Source organism: Heterodontus francisci, unplaced genomic scaffold (assembly GCF_036365525.1).
Source record: "Heterodontus francisci isolate sHetFra1 unplaced genomic scaffold, sHetFra1.hap1 HAP1_SCAFFOLD_97, whole genome shotgun sequence".
Taxonomy (NCBI): Eukaryota; Metazoa; Chordata; class Chondrichthyes; order Heterodontiformes; family Heterodontidae; genus Heterodontus; species Heterodontus francisci.
In genome coordinates this window covers 3,045,375-3,065,710 of record NW_027140606.1, presented here as the reverse complement: position 1 = coordinate 3,065,710, position 20,336 = coordinate 3,045,375, and the positions used below count along the sequence as shown (strand labels likewise).

The 20,336-nt window shown below is 46.0% G+C and overlaps 1 non-coding gene across 1 annotated transcript; it reads right to left on the bottom strand.

The window, feature by feature from the left end:
* Positions 1-3,269: 3,269 nt before the first annotated feature.
* On the bottom strand, positions 3,270-3,342 carry trnaf-gaa (transfer RNA phenylalanine (anticodon GAA)). Its single transcript has one exon. It is a non-coding gene; the product is annotated as a tRNA-Phe (tRNA).
* Positions 3,343-20,336: the final 16,994 nt, after the last annotated feature.

Here is a 20,336-nt window from a genome sequence, read left to right as displayed (position 1 = left end):
CTAAATGAATAAAATTTGGGTACTGGTCAGGCAGCGTCTGTAAATGGATAAGAATTGGGGACTGAGCAGGGAGCGTCTGCAAATGGATAAGAATTGGGGGACTGGGCAGGGAGCGTCTCTAAATGAATAAGATTTGGGTACTGGTCAGGAAGCGTCTGTAAATGGATAAGAATTGGGGACTGGGCAGGGAGTGGCTATAATTGAATAAGAGTTGGAGACTGGGCAGGGAGCGTTTCTAAATGAATAAGATTTGGGGACTGGGCAGGGAGCGTCGATAAATGCTTAAGAATTGGGGACTGGTTCGGGAGCGTTTTTTTATTCGTTCGTGGGATGTGGGCGTCGCTGGCTCGATCTCAGCTCGAGTAATGTGTCCAGTTCTGGGCACCAGGCTTTAGAAAGGACATCAAAGCTTCTGAGACAGTTCAGAGGAGATTTACTAGAATGATACCAGAGATGAGGGGTGTTAGTTCTCTGGACAGGCTGGTGAAGCTGGGATTGTTCTCCTCAGAGTAGAGAAGGTTAAGGGAAGATTTAATAGAGGTGTTCAGAATCATGAAGTATTTTCATAGGGTAGAGAGGGAGAAACTGTTTCCACTGTCCTGGGGGTCAGTAACCAGAGGACACAGATTTAAAATAATTGGCGAAAAAAGTCAAGGGGAGGTGAGGAGAGATCTTTTTACCCAGTAACTGATTCGGATTTGGAATGAATTGTCTGACAGGGTGGTGGAAACAGATTCAATTATAACTTTCATAAAGGAATTGGACAAATATTTCAAAGTGAAATTCTCCAGGATTATGGGGAAATAGGCAGGGGGTTGGACTAATTGCATCTTTTTGTCAGAGAGTCAGCAGAGGCACAATGGGGCCGAATGGCCTCCTTCTGTGCTGTATGATCCTATGAACATAAGAACGAGGAGCCGGAGTCGGCAAGTCAGCCACTCGAGCCTGCTCTGCCGTTCAATACAATCATGGCTGATCTCATCACGGCAGTTCTTGTTTCTTGCCAGTAGATGTCAATTCACTCCAATACAGTGAAGTTTACAAATCTGAGAGAGACACAACAGGAAAGAATTGTTCACATTATAGTGAATGTGTGGGATTTAGAAATACTAGGAGTGGAGACGAGTTATTACTTGTCTGCTCGATCCCCATAGCCCTGTAAAATTATTTCCTTCAAGTGCCCATTCAAATTCCTTTTGTATTCCTCGATTGTCTCCATTTCCACCGCCCTCGTGGGCAGCGAGTTACAGATCATCACCAATCCGTGTAAAAATGTTCTTGCGCACATTCCCCCTGTATCACCTGTCCAAAACCTTCAATCTGTGTCCCCTAGTCCTTGTACCAATAGTTAACGGGAACAATGTTTCCTTGCCAATTTATTTTAAACTGTCATAGCCGAAAACACATCTATCAATTCTCCCCTCACTCTCCTTTGATGCAGGTAGAACAACCCTAGCTTTTCCAACCTAACCTTGTAACTAAAATCCTCCATCCCTGGATCCATTCTGGTGAATTTCCTCTGCATCCTCTCAAGGACGCTCACATTCTTTCTTAAGTGTGGTAAGCAAAACTGGAAGCAACACGCCAACTGGGGCCTAACCAGAGCTTTATAATGGTTCAGCATAACTTCCCTGCTTTGTACTCAATGCCTCTTTTTTTCAAGCCCAAGATCCCATATGCTTTGCTAACCACTCTCGCAATATGTCTTGCCACCTTCAAAGATTGATGCACATGAACCCCAAGTCCCTCTATTCCAGAACACTCTTTAGAACTGTGCCATTAAGTATATATTGCCTCTCCCTTTTCCTTATGCCAAAATACATCACCTCACACTTGTCACTATTAAATTCCATCTGCCACCTGTCTGCCCATTCTGCTAGCCTATCACTGTCCTGTTGCAGGCAGTTCATACCATCTTCACTGTTTGCCGCTCCTCCAGGTTTGGTGTCATCGGCATATTTTGAGATTCTACTCTGTATTCCAAGATCCAAGTCACTTACCTTGAGCAAAAAAAGCAGTGGTTCTAGCACTGACCCTTGGGGAACACCACTGTCGACTATCCTCCAGTCTGACAAAGAACCATTTAATAAGACTCGCTGTTTTCTGTCCTTAAACCAATTTTCTATCCAATTGGACACTGACCCTCCTATACCACGAACCTCAATTTTGTTAACCGCCCTTTTATGTGGTACCTTGTCAAACGCTTCCTTAAAATCCATATAAACAACATCCACTGCATTCCCTTCATCAACCTGCTCTGTTAGTTCATCAAAACATGCAGTTAGATTAGTCAAGCATGAACTCCCATTTATAAATCCATGCTCACTCTCCTTAATTAACTCGAACCTCTCCAAGTGACTGTTGATTTTTTACCCTGATTATTCTTTCTAAAACCTTACCCACCACTGCTGTTAATCTAACTAGCCTGTAGTTACCCGGACTGTCCTTACACCCTTTCTTGAATAAGGGTGTCGCATTTGCCACTGTTTAATCCTCTGGCACCTCCCCCGTATCCAGGGAAGATTGGAAGATTATAGCAAGCCCTTCCGTTATCTGCATCCGCATTTCCTTTCGCAACCTGGGATGTGAGCCATCCGGACCAGGTGATTTATCTTCCCTAAGCACAGCCAGCCTTTTTAGTACCTCCCTCTCCTAATTTGTACTCTCTCCATTGCCTCTACTTTCTTCACTTCAACTGATATTTTGTCAAATTCCACTTCCTTAGTGATCACTGATGCAAAGTACTCATTAAGTAGATTAACATTGCCCTGCACCTTTTTGTCCCTAATAGGCCCGACTCAACCTCTTACTACCCACTTATCATTTACATGCTGCTCGAAGATTTTTGGGTTTCCTTTCCTGTTGACTGCCAGTCTATTCTCATAGAAATGGAGAATAAGCAAATATAGAAGATATAAGTATTTCCCATCCTTGATGAGGTGGAATTTTTTATGCTGTGGGTAGTAATGTCTTGGCCCACGAGTGTGGTGGAAGCAGAGACAATCAATGATTTGAAAAGGAAATTGGATGGATACTTGAAGGAAAGAAACTTGCAGGAGGAAAGGGATCGAGCTGGTGAGTGGAACTGACTAGATTGCTCCGGGGAGAGCCAGCATGGACGTGATAGGCCAAACGACCACCTTCTGTGCTGTAAATGACTCTGTGTTGTTTCTCAAATTCAATCCACTGGTGCTTGGTAAATAATTTCACAGTAAATTGTGCAACCGGAAAATCAGAACCAAGGCAAGGGACGCATAAGGAAGCAAAATTGCTGAAACCCGGGATTGAACCAAGGACCTTTAGATCTTCAGTCTAACGCTCTCCCAACTGAGCTATTTCAGCCCTACCTGAACAGAAACTTGGTGTCCTTGTTTTGGAAGAAAATACATACATTCAAGTTTTCCAAAACATTAAAGAACACAACATGTGAGTAATATTCCCCATTGCTTTCTCAGTACTGATGGATTGTGAAGCGGGAGACAGCCAGAAGTGCCACTGAGCCGCACAGACCCCGAGCTGAGAATGAAATGAGATCAAATTCAATCTTTCATAGTGAGATGCTGCTGAGACGTAAGAGTCCTGAATCAAAGCGAGGCTTGCTCATTTCAAACACTCCCTGTACTCTCTGCTCATGAAGCCTTAAAAAAGGGAAAAACAGAATGGCACTCAAACTCACAACCCTGCCATTAAAAGTCTCATGTTCGACTGACAGAACTGTCACTTCTACTCGGTCTCTTATTGGATGGATGCAACTCCAACGCAGGGGTGGCATTCAAATCCTCCCATGGGTCCACATGTCAGACTGAGTTCCATGTTGTAGACTCAAGCAAAGGAAATCTGCTCACTTCCAAAACTATCAGCGAATTGAAGCTGATTACAATCAACATCATCAGAGGTCAGAACTACCTGGTGAAAGAAGACACCCTGAAGAAGCATCCACAATTATTCAAAGGCATCGACAAAGTGAAAAACAAGAAAATCGATGAGTCAATGCAAGCCAAACATCAGAAACACTGAAGAATTCCATTCCATTCCAGTCCTGTTGTTTTTGGAGTCAAGTCACAATTACAGCAACAACTTTATTTTCCCACTTGGCTATCTGTTCATTTAGTTAATTACAATTTAGTCAACAAGCTCTTTGAATCCAGTTGTCTTGTCCTCAAGCCAGCTCCGTATGGAAGTCAATTCCGCCTTCTGCAAGGCTGAAACCAATAGATAACCTTAATCTAAAAATGCCAGCAGACCAGGGCTCGTCCAGGACTTGAACCCGGGATCTCTCGCATGTTAATCAACCACATTCTCGAAGCGAGAATCATACCCCTAGACCAACAAGCCACTGACCAGTCAGGTTTCTTTTGCTGCTGTGGAATTTCACTGGAACCCCCCAGCCAATCATCCATTTTGTTTCAGATCAAAGCAACATCCTGCAAATGCTGAAATAAAAACAGAAAGTGCTGGAAATGTTCAGCAGCTCTGGCAGCATCTGTGCTGAGAGAAACACAGTTAACGTTTCAGGGCACTCACCTTTTGTTTCAGCCATCCTTTCAGACTGCTTCTGTCCATCCAATCTCACTTTCTATTCTATTCACATTCTAACCATTCACTACGTTACTACATTTTTCATGAATTCTTCATTTCTTTTATTAATGACAATTTTGTATTTCTGGCCTTTGCTTCAGACACCACCACAAGCAGGATTTTAAAGGATAAGATGTAGTTTTTAAAAGTCACTTCAATCTTACTCGAGTCTTTACAAAGAAGCCAAGTAAATCTTGATAAAAAGTCATATACATTTAGAGATCTTTTAAAAGCACTTCAATCTTGATAATAAAAAGTCAGATGTAAATTTAAGAACTCTGATCAGGCCATGCTAAAAACTTACATACAATTAAGAAATAAAATACAACATTTAAAATGTCTGAACTCCTTTCTGAAAGTTGACCCCTGCTGCTGCCGGTGTGTTCCTGGAATAGTGGAGCTGTTGTGTCAACAGAAAAGTCCTTCCCGAGCGGCCCTGAGCCTCTTGGTACCGGCTTTAATCCAACCCAGGTAAAAATCAGGGTACATTGTGGGCAATGAGCCCAAATTGCTGAACTGCAGGTCCCTGTCACTTTAAAGAGTGGGCTGGTGCGATTATGATCAGAGGCTCCTTCTAAGCACATTTCTCACCACCACAACTTCCAGATGCTGGTGTTAGTGTGTGCATGTACCAGCAGTTGCAGTGCTGTTCAGACCCTCAATAGCAGTGAAAGTCTCAGAGTTCACTGCGATTGGGGCTGTAAAATCCAGGCCAATATCTCACAGTCCTGTTAGATCTGCTCTCCCTCTGTACAAAATCAAACTCCACACATTGTCTTTCACTCACTCCTGTTTCCAGCCCTGATGGTGCAGAAATCCCCTCTCAAAGGTACACAATCCAGTTGATTTCTGATCAAATACCTCCTTCCTCATTCAATAGAGGAAACAGAGACATGAACAGGAGTCAGGTGCAAGAAAGTTTCACCAACAGAGCAAAGAAAGGCACCAACAAAAGTCACACCTACTTTCCAAATCATTTCACTGTAATATTCTTTCACTTGTTTTGTCGGATGACTGCAATAAATCTGAAAATGAGTACCATGAGGTTTGTGTTCACTAGTCATTTGTTCTCCTGTGTTTGTCTGTCAGGTTTGCAATTCAATTTGTATTGGATTTTGAAGAGAATCTCTTTTCAGATGATTGCACATCGTACTGTGTTTAAAGTAACCAAATTGTAAAATGGAAGATAATGAATGTTTCAATACCTGTGTGACCAGATTCTTCCAATGCTTTTCAACAGCTAGATTGATGATGCTTGCAATCTGTATCCTGTGGAGAATGGGAGTGGAGAATAAGAACATGGTGCATGAACAGGACAGACTGTGTAAAATGGGAGCACAGAAATACTGCCACCTCATTGAAGGTTAATGAGATTTATTCTAAGTCAGACACCTGTCCACAATGAACAAGTGAATACATTAATTGTCCACTTTCAATCTAAATGGGACTGAGGTTCCAACAGAGAAGTTTTCTGGAAAATACCTGCTGCAGTTTTAAAATTGATGAACTGGAACATCTTATACTAACTTTCAAATAACTGTAGTGATTGTATAGTTCTCATAGTGGAGAGGAGTTGTTTATAAATATAAGCAGAAAAACACATTTGTGGATTGGTGAATGAGATTTATCTTTCTGAAATGTATTTGTCCATTGGTTGCAGGTCACTGGAAATTCTTTTTTACATTTCAATTGTAGCAGCAGCAGTTAGCAGCAAAATGTCTGATTAATCAGAATAGTGGGCCTGGGAAACACTTAAACAGCCGAGACCCTGTAAAACAGAACTCCAAGTAATAGTTTAAATAAGGCACTGAACTGACAGAGCGGTAAAGGCCGGCTCAGGTCAGGACAAAATACCCACCCGAACCCGACAGAACCACATTGGACCCAAGCCCGACCCGGCCCGAGTATCTCCATTTATTCCCGCGCCCGAACCGACCCGCGCCTTACCCGACCACCGGAATGTTCACTTTATCTACCTCCCAATTACGAATCTGCAGGAAGCTGCAGCATGAGCGCAATGACATCATAGAGATGCTCACTTGCTCACTGAGCAGACTCAGAGTTTCCCTCCTTGATGACCCGGACTCCCGGCTTTGGTTGGCTTTTCAACTTTTGACACTTATTAAACTCAACTTCCCAGCAGAGTTAAATGTAATACTTACTGTGTGTGTCACACCCGGACTCAGTCCAACCTGGACCCAGCCTGACCTGAACCTGGCCTGACCCTACCCAAGTCCAAAAGCCAGACCCGGAAGAGCGACCCGACATGACCCGAACCCGACACAGGTCGTCGGGTCCCGTCGGGTTCAGGTCGGGTGGCAGGCCTTTGGAGAGTGGAGGTCAGATGAGGATTGAATTAATTTCAATCACTGAATCTAAACAAGAAGTAAATCTGCCAGGAATGGAACCCTTTGCTTTATTTGTGAGCTTGTGGCACAACGGTAGCGCGTCTGACTCTAGATCAGAAAATTGCGTGTTCAAATCACATCAGGCTCAGTTCCGTTTTACAGCAGCTCAAGTTCCTGGATTTTATATCAGAAAAGAGTTCAATCTGTTGGAATGTTCAGTGAATGGTTGAATTTCAAGATCAACTTTAATAGATTAAAGTCCTGATTTCTGGTTCCGTTCCATTTCCATGCTCAGTTCTTATTTCACACTGTTTTATATCAGAACAATGTTTCAGGGATGTGATGTGTCCATTGTTTGTACAATTGCTCTGTCACCCAGTGTGAGAAATAAAACACAAACCGCACAGCGTGCGGCTCAAACCCATACCTGGCTCTGTCTCTAGGCCACTTAGTTCTGTTGGTTAGGACGCAGTGTTGATAACAACAAGGCTGTGGATTTGATCCCCATGTGCGCTGTCACATGGTCAGTCAATAATTTGACACATTTTTGTTAGACTTAAAATCCAACTTTTAGACACAAACAAGTTTACATAAAATGTCAGAGGAAACTTATTTTGAATAACATCCATTGTATCTTTGTCACTGGTCTGGAGTAACACAGAATTATTTCCAATTATCTTCCGTTTGCTGATAAACGTTGAACTCGTGGCCTGTTCTCGTTAATGGTCACGAGCAGCAAAAACAGACAGAGTGAGTCTGACCACCCAGAGATGTGGAAAAGGCTTCAGTTTGCAACATATGCAGCAAATCAAATTTTCACCCTGCCCCGAGAGAGTCAAAAACTGGGGAAAAGGACACAGGGAGATAGAGAATAAGCTACAGCAGACAATGTAAATATTTCCCATCCTTGATATCTCTCTATTCCAATCCAACCTTCAGAGTTGGGTAAATAATTTCAGTGTAAATTGTGCAGCTCAAGAGTCAAAACCAAATGGCGATGCAGAATAAAGGAGAACTGCCAAAACCCCAGATTGAACCAGGGATCTTCAGTCTAACACTCTCCCAACTGAGCTATTTCAGTCACACAGACTTGGGATGATAAGTGGCAAGTAACATTCGCACCACACAAGTGCCAGGCAATGAATATCTCCAACAAGAGAGAATCTAACTATCTCCCCTTGACATTCAATAGCATTACAATCACTGAATCCAGCACTATCAACATTATAGGGGTTACCATGGGGAGCCATACAAATAACGTAGCTACAAGAGCAGGTCAGAGGCTTGGAATCCTGAGGTGAGTAATTACAGTGCAGCTGTTGGCTCCACCCCAGGGGCTGAATTTGTTCTGTAAACCATGAAGCAGCTTCCTCTCAAATCCCAGGTTTATCAATAAATCCTCTTACAAAAGCCCCAAAGTGTGATATATTCCTCTCACTCATCCATGACTCTTGACTCCCCAAAGCCTGTCCACCATCCACAAGGCACAAGTCAAGAGTGTGATGGAATACTTTCCACTTGCCTGGATGGTTGCAACTCCAACTCAAGAATCTCAACATCGCCAGGCCAAAGCAGCCCGCATGATTGGCACCCCATCTGCAAACATTCACTCCCTCCACCATCGACGCACAGTTGCAGAGTGTGCACCGTCTACAAGATGCACTGCAGCAATGCACCACGACTCCTTAGACAGCACCTTCCAAACCAGTGACCTTTACCACCTAGAAGGGTAAGGGCAGCAAATGCAGGGGATACCACCACATGCAAGTTCCCCTCCAAGCCACACACCATCCTGACTTGGAACTATATCGCCGTTCCTTCACTGTCGCTGGGTCAAAATCCTGGAACTCCCTTTCTCACAGCACTGTGGGTGTACCTACTCCACATGGACTGTAATGGTTCAAGAAGGCAGCTCACCACCACTTTCTCATGGGCAATAAATGCTGGCCTAGCCAGCGATGCCCACATCGCATGAATGAATGAATGAAAACGTGAAGTATCCCTTGTGTCATTGTTTTGGTAGAAAATATAACCCTGGTGGAATTGTCCCTCCCAATCACACCTCACTTCATAGAACATAGAAAATGGAGAAAATTTATGGCACAGAATGAGACCATTTAGCAATCGTGTCTGAGCCAGCTGAAAAAGAGCGATCCAGCCCAATCCCACTTTCCAGGTCTTGGGAATGGGATCTGAACAGATCTCAGAGCTCACATTATGTGAATGTTCTGTTGAAGTATTGGTGAGCTGATATACCAGGGGAGATTCACACTGTTAGACACAGTGTGAAATACATTCAAGTATTTATGAAACATTGCAACATGTGAGTAATATTCCCCATTGATTTCTCAGCACTGATGGATTGTGAAGTGGGAGACAGCCAGAAGTCTCACTGATTCACACTGACCATGAGCTGAAAATGAAATGAGATAAAGTTCAATCTTCAGCAGCGAGTTGCTGCAGAGAGGTAAGAGTCCTGAATCAAGGAGAGACTTTCTCACACTGCTGTTGAATTTCATTTCAAACACTCCTTGAACTCTCTGCCGAGGAATTCAGAGCTGGAGAATGCCTGTAAAATCAGCCTAAAAAGGAAATAAAAAACACCCATCGTGGGGCTCAAACTCAAAAACTTGAGATTCAGAGTTTCATGCTTTCATCGACTGAGCTCACCAGGCCTGAGACAGTGTCCCCGTCCTGTCTGTTATTGGACGGTGCAGCTGTTGCCTCCACCCCAGGGACTGAATTTGTTCTGTAAACCATGAACCAGCTTCCTCTCAAATCGCAGGTTTATCAGTAAATCCTCTTAAAAAGCCCCAAAGTGTGATATATTCCTCTCACTCAACCAGAATAAAAGTTACATCTTTTGCTCTTTTTACCTTCCAAACATTGACTTCTATTTTTCTCAGCATTTATTTCTCTCTCTTTTTTATATTGTGCATTTCCTAATAAACATTTCATTTCAATTATTTATGAGGGATGAAATGAACAGAAGAGATTTTCTGCAATGGTACCAGGGGTGTGGGACAGAGTGAGTGGTTCGGATCTGGATTACACTGCCTGAGAGTGCTGGAGGCAGATTCAATCGTGGTTTTCAAAAGGGAATTGGATAAACACCTGAATAGAGAAAATTTGCAGGGTTACAATGAAAGGGCAGAGGAGTGGAATTAGCTGATTTGCTCTTGCAAAGAGCTGTCATGGACATGATGGACTGAATGGTCTCCTTCTGTCCTGTAACCATTTGATTCCTTGATTCTAACTCTGTCAAAGTTGTTCTGAACTTGCTCTGCTCCAAGGAGAACAACCCCAGCTTTTCCAGTCTGAAGTTATGAGGAACCATGGGAAACCCACTGTAAACCTTCCTCCAGACAGAAATACAACTGTTCACCACTACACTGTGACCCAGCTGTTCACAATATACATCAATGATTCGGATGTGGGGACCAAATGTAGTATTTCCAAGTTCGCAGATGACACAAAACTAGGTGGGAATGTGTGTTGTGAGGAAGATGCAAAGCGGCTTCAAGCGGATTTGGACAGACTTTGTGAGTGGACAAGAAAGTGGCACATGGAATATAATGTGTAAAAATGTAAGGTTATCCACTTTGGTAGGAGGAACAGATGTGCAGATTATTTCTTAAATGGTAAGAGATTAGAAAGTGTAGATGTACAAAGGGGCTTGGGTGTCCTTGTCAATAAGTGACTGAAAGCTAACATGCAGGTGCAGCAAGCAATTAGGAAGGCTAATGATATGTTAGCCTCTATCACAAGAGGATTTGAGTACAGGAGTAGTGAAGTCTTGCTTCAATTGTATATAACCTTGGTTGGTCTGCAGTGTGGAATACTGTGTGCAATTTTGGTCCCCTTACCTTAGGAAGGATATCATTGCCATAGAGGGAGTGCAATGAAGGTTCACCAGACTTGTTCCCGGGATGGCAGGACTGTCCTATGAAGAGAGACTGGGGAAACTGGGCCTGTATTCTCTAGAATTTCAAAGAATGAGAGGTGATCTCATTGAAACTTACAAAATATTTAAAGGGATAGACAGGGTAGATGAAGTTTTTCCTCCGGTTGAGGAGTCTAGAACCAGGTGACACAATTTCAACAGAAGGGGAAAGCCACTTAGGACAGAGACCAGGAGAAATTTCTTTACTCAGAGGGTTGTGAATCTTTGGAATTCTCTACCCCAGAGAGCTGTGGAAGCTCAGTCATTGAGTATGTTTAAAGCAGAGATTGACAGATTTCTAAATACAAATGACATAGGGGATATGGAGATAGTGTGGGAAAAAGGCATTGAAGTGGATGATCAATCATCATCATATTGAATGGCGGGGTGGTCTCAATAGGCTGAATGGCCTACTCCTGCTTCTATGTTCCCATCAGTCTGCTAATTTCATATGCATGCTGTCATTGTCCCTTTTATTCCATGGGCTTCAGTTTTACTGGCAGTCTAGTATGTGACATCATCAATAATTTTTTCAATAAGTTAAATAAGGAGAAATTCTTTCCAGTGGCAAAAGGGCCAGTAACCAGAGGATGTATTTATCAGGTGATTGAGAAAAGAACCAGAGGCGAAATGAGGAATGATTTTTTATACAGTGATGTGTTGTGATCTGGAATGCACTGTCTGATCAGGACTTGAAAGCAGATTCAGTAGTAACTTTGAAAAGCAATTGGGATAAATACTGGAAGGAAAAATGTACGGATTACAGGAAAAAGCTAAGCAGCAGGACTAATTGGATAGCACAACCAAAGAGACAGCACTGACACAATGGACCAAATGGTCTCCTTCTTTGGATATCAGTCTATGGTTTTATGAACATAATGTTGATACAATTCGCTGAGTTGGAAGGGAAGTGAACCCAGATTCCGGGTATTCTAAACACCAGACCCAAACCAACTGAACAAGCCTGTTGTTTAATCTCTGTTTTTCACACCAGCTTCTCCTCGCTCTTTCTGTGTTTCCAGCCTGGTCTGTTCCTCTGACCTTCATTCCTGACACTTTATTGAGAACGGCCAATTGGAATGGAATACATTGGAATGGATTTTTCTGTCGGCGGCTGACATGGAGGGCAGACTTCGCACATCCACACGGCAAGAAGGCATTTCAAGTATTTATGAGTCCAATTGTCAGCAATTTTATTCACTGGATCCAATTGAACTAATAGCACACGGGAACCACGGGGCTTCAGAGCCTCGCCTGGTTAAAGGAGGTGACTGGGAGGTAGGAGCTGAGTGTTGGCTTCACTGGGAAGCTGTCATGTGAGGTAGCATAACTTGGCAGCAAGGGTGGAGGGGGAAAGGGCATCCGGAATCACTGTCAGGAGTGGGGGCCAATGTGCCAGCTCTGCAGGGGGAGCTACACCAGGGTACCATTGGGGCAGTGCCACCTCATTGAGGGTGACAAGTGAGGTAAATGTGGCTGGGTGTTGTTTACTGTGAAGGCCTTGCACTCAGGGAGGGGCAACCTGTCATGGGCCTCATTCAAGGCTCACATTGAGGAGGAGGAGGAGTAGAGAGGACGGGAGGGAGGCGCAGGCACCAGCAGGGGCACCACAGCAGCTTGGGGGCCCACAGGAAGGCCAGCCTCGAACAGGAGGCTGGAGAAGGAGGCAGAGGAACACGTCAGCCAAGGTTCAACTACCTACAGATCTCCGAGTGACAGTGTCTCCACAGACTGCACCTCTCCACGGAGGTTGTCACTGATCTCTCTGCCATGATGCAGCTGTGCCCCATGGGACTTGGTGGGCACCTGATGCCGGTGTCACTGAAGGTCACTGTGCCACTGAACTTCTGGATGACCAGATCATTGCGGGGATCCACTGGAGATATGTGTGGAATCTCACAGTCTGTGGTGAATCAGTGCATCAAGGAGGTCACCAATGTCCTGTTCAGGAGGGCCGGTGACTTTGTGCACATCGATCCAAACAGTCACGCTAAGAGGGCTATAGGATTCAGGGCCATCGCTGGATTTCCCCAGGTGTAGGGTGTCATTGACTGCACCCATGTGACCATCAAGGCTCCTGCAGACCAGCCAGCACCCTTCAACAGGAAGGGCTTCCATTTGCTCAGTGTGTAACTGGTCTGTGACCATCACAAATGGATCCTATAGGTGTGTGCACAAATCCCGGGAAGCAGCCACAACGCCTGCATACCAAGGCAGTCGCAGGTGTCAGAACTTTTCCGTGGCCCCATGCGCTTTCTGAGATGGATCCTTGGAGACAAGGGCAACCCAGTGAGAACATGAGTACTGACGTCTGTGAGGAACCCACACAACGATTCAGAGGAGAGGTACAAAACCTGCTGCGGGTCAACCCGAGTGACCATCAAGGAGGCCATTGGTCTCCTGAAGATGAGATTGAAGCGCCTGGATTGTTCCACTGGAGTCCTTCAGTTTGTCCCGGCGAGGGTCTCGTAAATTGCGGTGGTTTGCTGTGCACAGCACAATCTGGCATTACAGAGGGGTGAGGTGTTGACTCGTGAGGAGATCATGGAGTGTGATGTCTCCTCTGATGATGAGGATGTGGAGGAGGACGCTGCTCAGGCAGTGCCAGATGAAGGACCTCAGGCAGAGCAGGAAAGCCACCATGAGATACACACAAGGGAGACATGAGACACCCTTATACATTCACGGTTCCTTTGAGCCTTGCCACCTTCTGGAACCAAGTCAATAAAGTCTTAGCTTTGATCATCCCTGTTGTCACCTCCTTCCTTCTGCACTACAGCGCCCAGGTACACATCGCACAGTGGCAAGGCCGAAGCTTTGTGAACGCAGGGCTTGGTCCCTCACTTCCAGCCCCTTGGGAGGAAGGGTTTAAATGAAGTCCCAAAGGGCATCAACAATTAGAAGGAGACAGAGTGAGAGAACATCATTTCTTTATTCTGTGTGACACCAAACACAACCCTATCCATCTGGAATGTACATTCACCCGTGAACCCCTCAGTGAATCTAGGTGCTCTTCTTAAATCTTTTCCGGGTGCTCCTACGTGGTGCTCCCCCTGCTCTGGCAGCTGAGGTGGAGACAGGCTGCTGACCTTGCTGCCCCATGGCTTGGGATGACATTGGTGGCCGTCCTCTGGCTGCCTGAGGCCTGGAGGGCCCCGGCACACTAAGGGCCTCCTGCACAGGTACAGGGACCCCCCTCTGTCATCGAGGATGATGGAGGCACTGGCATCACTGGTGTGACTGGCAGAGGGACTTTCGAGCTACTGTCCACACCAGGAGCACCCTGAGAGGAGACCCCAGATGTAGCAGCCAGCTGCTCCTCCCCCTTATAAGACACACTTGTACCTCCCTGCTGACCTGAGAGGGACGTGGACCAAGTGGAGAGTTCAGGTGCCTCGTCCCCCCTCTCACCTTGTCACCGCTGGATGGAGCTCATGGACAAAGTGATGGAGTGCAGGTCTGCGAACATCTCTGGCAGCCACTGATTGATCGGCTAGATCTGGCTCTCCATGAGAGTCACCAATCTCTCAATGGAGGAAGCCAGACACACCCCCATCAGAGACAGTGCAGCACCCAAGGCCTGGATGGACTCCTCCACCATCCTTGTTTGGGTACACATAGCCTCTGGCAACTCTGCCAGATGTTACCTGACCTCTCGCTGCAGCTGCGGTATTTCCCGTGTTGCTGGTGACACCAGAAGCATGTCATTAGCCTGAGGCTCAGTGTGGGCCTGGCCTCCCACAGACCCCCAACTGTCAGTGGCCTCGGCTGTCACAGCCTCCGTCAGCTGCCCGGGCCTGTCTGTGATGTGCTCATCAGTTTGCGTGAGCGTTTCTGTTCTGGTGGAGGGTGCAGGGGAATTATGTGATGGTGCACCATCTGAGGCTCCCTCCTCCTCCTCAGACGTGTCCGGCTGTCTCCCAGTCTCTCCAGCGCACTGCTTTTGTCGTTCATCCGGGCCTTCATGAGAAAACAGGGACATTGAAGGGTTACGGTCTGCCCATCGTGACATTCCAACCACCCCTACTGTGCAGCTCCATTGATGCAGTGGTGAACAGATGAGCAGTGTGGCTCCTTTGCAGCGGATGCTCCCTTGTGCCCCAGGAGATGTTCACTCACTCTCTTGGGTAGATGCCCCTGTCTCTCCATCAGCTATGGAGCTGCTGCTTTGCTGCCCTGCCTGTTCCATGGCCTCCTCCTCCATCGGGATGAGGACACGGAGATAAGGCACTCCACCGCCAGTCTTGACACGCTCTTTCCAATTGTGGGATGTCTTCTCCTGCAGACACAATGATGAACAAAGTTAGTCTCCCAGCGGGGACAAGCCCAACATCTCTGATGGTGATAGTCCAGCAGTCCATGATGTGGACACACATATGCCTCCTGCATGCGGCCCCTCTCGAGGGACTGTGTGAGGTTATATAATGACTGACGTGTGCCTCTCCTGCTGCCCTTCCCCAATACACATGACTGGGTGGTCACTCCCTTTCCACTAAACATTCCCTCTCACTCTGCCACATGCAATGTCCAAAGGGTCCAAAGTGTTTTGAGTTGTCGCATGAGCAACCTGGATCAGGTCATTGACCCACTTCCTGCACTGGATCCATGTCCTGGGGGTGAACCCATGGCTGCTGACCTCACCTACTATCTCCAGCCAGCTTTGCTTGGTCAGGTGGACAGGTCTCTACCTCCCATCCCTGGGGAAGAGGATCTTGCACCTTTCTCTTGCCACCTGGAGGAGAACCTGCAGGGAGGCATCGCTAAACCGTGGCACCATGGTCACTGCAGGCTCGCATTCAGCTCCTGACCCATCAGGCAACAGAGGCAGCAGAACGGGTCCTGGGGCATCAGAGGCAGCAGAACTGGTCCTGGGACAGCAGAGGGCTCTCAGGAAGACACTCCTTTAAACCAGGCAGCAGTGAATGCAGGGCTGGCAGCCCTTTAAATATGGTGCCAGCACCTGCCGTTGTGTCAGATGTCAGTGCCATCGGCACCTCGTTCCCTGCCTCTGGTCCTTGTTTACATAGGCCCCACGCCTCCCCTTCATTAATTTGTCGGCTGCTCCGTGATCGGAGTCGGTCGGCCACATTTTACTCGTGTGGTGATGACACCCGCTTCCGGTGCCTCTGCCGAGAGCCGCACCGTTAGTTTAAAATTCAGCCCATGGGGTCAAGAGTGGAAAATCTCCCCTCTGATTCTCTCTACTTAAACTGATGGAGACACCAAATTAAAACTGATGAAACCAGGGATTGTATCCTGGTTCTTCAATCTAGTGTTCTCCCAACTGAGCTATTCCATCCTCACTGTGAGCTCATATTCATTGGAGACAAATATAACTCCAGGCGGAATTTCCCCACCCGTTCATTCCTCACTTCAGGGGAATGGGACCCGACCAGATCGCGGAACTCAGATTATGTTAATGTTCTGCTCTTGATATCTTCATATTATTTTGCGTTTGAGCCACTTTTAATCAGGTTCACGGACAAATTCTTCCATCATCCCTTCTCCCACATTCTCTCTCTCTCATTCATTCTTTATTACTCACAATCCAGAAAGGGTTAGGAATCAGAGCTCACCCCAAACCCTCTGCACACAGACCTCTGTCTGTCACCCTCTTTGCTCCAAGATCCAAGAGACCAGTCAATAAATTACACTCTTTATAAACACAGTGTTGATCACAGAGTTAAATACACTGAAGTCTTTTGAAAAAAGTTAATCTTCCAGGCTGTGTTACTGAGCCCACAGAGCAGGACAGGCCCAGGCTCCAGCCCCAGCCCCACCTGGGCTGTGTTAGCTGATGTCACCTGGTGTGATACTGAGCCACATGGAGCAAGAAAGGGCCTGATTGTATTCATGGCCTGTGTTGAGTTAACTGAACCCACCCAATGTTGTAGGAGCCACACAGAACAGAATGGGCCCAGGCTCCTTCCTCAGCCTGAGGGATGATAGTTCATCTCACACGGTGTTGTACAGAGCCCCACACAGAACAGGAAAACCCCAGGCTCCATCCCCGGCCTGTGGTATTTTACTTCATCACACCTGGTATGGTACGGAGCCCCCAGAGCAGGAAAGATCCAGCTTCCATCTCCAGCCTGTGCTGAATTAGCTGATCTGACCTGGTTGGCACTGAACCATAATCAGGGGAGGATGGGCCGAGGCTCCCTGGCCTGTGGTGTGTTAGTTATTCTCATTTGGTGAGGTACTGAGCACTATATAGAGCAGGAAGGGCCTGTGCTCAGTGAGCTGATCTCACCTTGTGTCTTCCTGAGACCCACACACAGAGCAGGACAGGCTTCGGCCTCATCCCCGGCCTGTGCTCAATTAGCGGATCTCAGCCAAAAGATTTTGATAAGGTTCCACACAAGAGGCTTCTCTATAAGATTAAAGTCCCTGGTATCAGTGGTAATATATTGATCTGGATTGGGAACTGACTGGAACGACGTAGGCAGAAAGTAGTTACAGATGGATCTGGATCTGTTTGGAGACCAGTTACCAGTGGTGTCCCACAGGGATCGGTGTTGGGTCTGTTGCTCTTTATTATTTTTATTAATGATCTGGATGTAGGTGTAGGGGGCACCATCTGTAAATTTACAGATGATTTGAAGATCTGTGCGAGTGTTCAGACTGTAGACGATGCTCGACTGTTTCAGGCTGATCTTAATGTGTTGGGAGATTGGGTTCATGACTGGTAAATGATGTTTAATTTGGGTAAGTGCAGTGTTATTCATGTGGACAGGGCGAATGCTCAACATTCATACACCCTTCAGGGAAAAACATTAAAGCAGGTGGAGAAAGAAAATAATTTTGAGCAGAGATCTGGATGTTCTAGTGCACAGATCTCTAAAGTTACAGCAGCAATGCTGTGAAGTGATAGTTGGAGCAAATAGAGGGTTGGGCTGCATTCAGAGGATAATTGCATATAAGATGGGGCATATTCTTTCATGGGATGTGAGCGACACTGGCAAGGCCAGAATTTGTTACCCATCCCTAATTGTCCTTGACAAGGTGGCGGTGAGCTGCCTTCTTGAATTGCTGCACTCCATGTGGTGTAGGTACACCCACAGTGCTGTTAGGAAGGGAGATCCAGGATTTTGACCCAACATCAGTGAATGAACAGCGATATTGTTGCAGATCAGATGGTGTGTGACTTGAAGGGGAACTTGCAGATGGTGGTGTTTCCATGCATCTGCAGCCCTTGTCCTTCAAGGTGGTGGAGGTCTTCGGTTTGGAAGGTGTTTTTGAAGGAGCCTTGGTGAGTTGCAGCAGTGCATCTGGTAGATGGTACACACTACTGCCACTGTGCGTCAGTGGTGAAGGGAGTGAATGTTTAAGGTGGTGAATGGGGTGACAATCAAGGCAGCTGCTTTGTCCTGAACAGTGTCGAGTTTCTAGAGTATTGTTGGAGCTGCACTCATCCTGGCTTGTGCCTTGTAGATGGTGGACAAGTTTTGGAGAGTCAAAAATCACAAAATTATTACAGTGCAGAAGGAGGCTATTCGGCCCATTGTGTCTGCATAGAATCATTGAACATAGAAAGTTTACAGCACAGGCAGGTCAAAAATGGGGCAACCCAGCGGAATTCCATTGTCCAGCATTTGGACCGTAGCCCTGCAGGTTCAGGTACTTGAGGTGCACATCCAGACTCCTCTTAAATGAGTTGAGGGTTTCTGCCTCAACTACCCTTATAGGCAGTGAGTTTCAGACCCCTCGCACCCTCTGGGTGAAAAAACGGTTCCTCATCTCCCCTCTAATCGTTCAACGAATGACTTTGAATCTATGCCCCTTAGTCATTGACCTCCCTGCTAAGGTAAATAGACCCTTCCCATCCACTCTATCCAGACCCCTCACAATTTTATACATTTCAATCAAATCTCCCCTCAAAAAATTGGATTAAGGGCAGAAACAAGCAAGTTGTAGTAAATGGTTTCTTTTCAGACTAGGGGATGGTCGACAGTGGTGTTCCCCGAGGGTCAGTGCTGGGATCACTGCTTTTCTTGCTATGTATAAAATATGTGGATCTTGGAATACGGAACAGAATCTCAAAATTTGCTGACGATACCAACCTTGGAGGTGAGGCAAACAGTGAGGATGATATGAACCGCCTGCAATAGGACATAGATAGGCTAGCAGAATGAGCAGAGAGGTGACGGATGGAATTTAATACTGTTAAGTGTGAGGTGATGCATTTTGACAGAAGGAATAGGGAGAGGCAATGTATCCTTAATGGCACAGTTCTAAAGAGTGTCTAGGGACAGAGGGACCTGGGGATGCATGTGCATTGATCTTTGCAGGTAGCAGGGCATATTGAGAGAGTAGTAGTAAAATATATGGCATCTTGGGCTTTATACAAACATACAAGCATATGAACATATGAATTAGGAGCAGGAGTAGGCCACTCGGCCCTTCCAGCCTGCTCCGCCATTCAATAATTTCATAGCTGAACTGATGACCCACATTTCCAGCTACCCCTGACCACCCCCTTGCTTATCAAGAATCTATCTACATCTGCCTTAAAAATATTCAAAGACTCTGCTTCCACTGCGTTTTGAGGAACAGAACTGCAAAGACTCACAACCCTCTAAGAGAAAAAAATTCTCCTCATCTCTGTCTTAAATGGGCGACCCCATATTTTTAAACAGTGACCCCTAATTTTAGATTCTCCCACAAGAGGAAACATCCTTTGTACATCCACCCTGTCAAGACCCTCAGGATCTTATGTGTTTCAATCAACTTGCCTCTTACTCTTCTAAACTCTTGCGGATACAAGCCAAGCCTGTCCAATTTTTCCTTGTAAGACAGCCCACCATTCCAGGTATTTGTCCAGTAAACCTTCTCTGAACTGCCTCCAATGCATTCACATCCTTCCTTAAATAAGGAGACCAGTTCTGTAGACAGTACTCCAGATGTGGTCTTACCAATGCCCTGTATAGCTGAAGCATAACCTCCCTACTTTTGTATTCAATTCCCCTCGCGATAAACACGAGCATTCTATTAGCTTACCTAATTACGTGCTGTACCTGCATACTAACCTTGTGCGATTCATACACGAGGACACCCAGATCCCTCTGCATCTCAGGGCTCTGCAATCTCTCACCATTTAGATAATATGCTTCTTTTTTATTCTTCCCGCCAAAGTGGACAATTTCACACTTTCCCACATTTTACTCCATTTGCCAGGTTGTTGCCCACTCACTTAACCGATCTACATCTCTTTGTAGCCCCCTTATAAGAACATAAGAAATAGGAGCAGGAGATGGCCATTCAGTCCCCAAAGCCTGCCCCCACCATTTAATAAGATCAGGGATGATTTGCCCCAGACCTCAACTCCTCTTTCGTGCCAGCTCCTCATAGCCCTCAACTCCCCAACATTTCAAAAATCTATCTACCTCCTCTTTAAATGCTTTCAGTGATTTAGCCTCCACAACTCTCTGGGTAGAGAATTCCAGACATTCACTACCCTCTGAGAG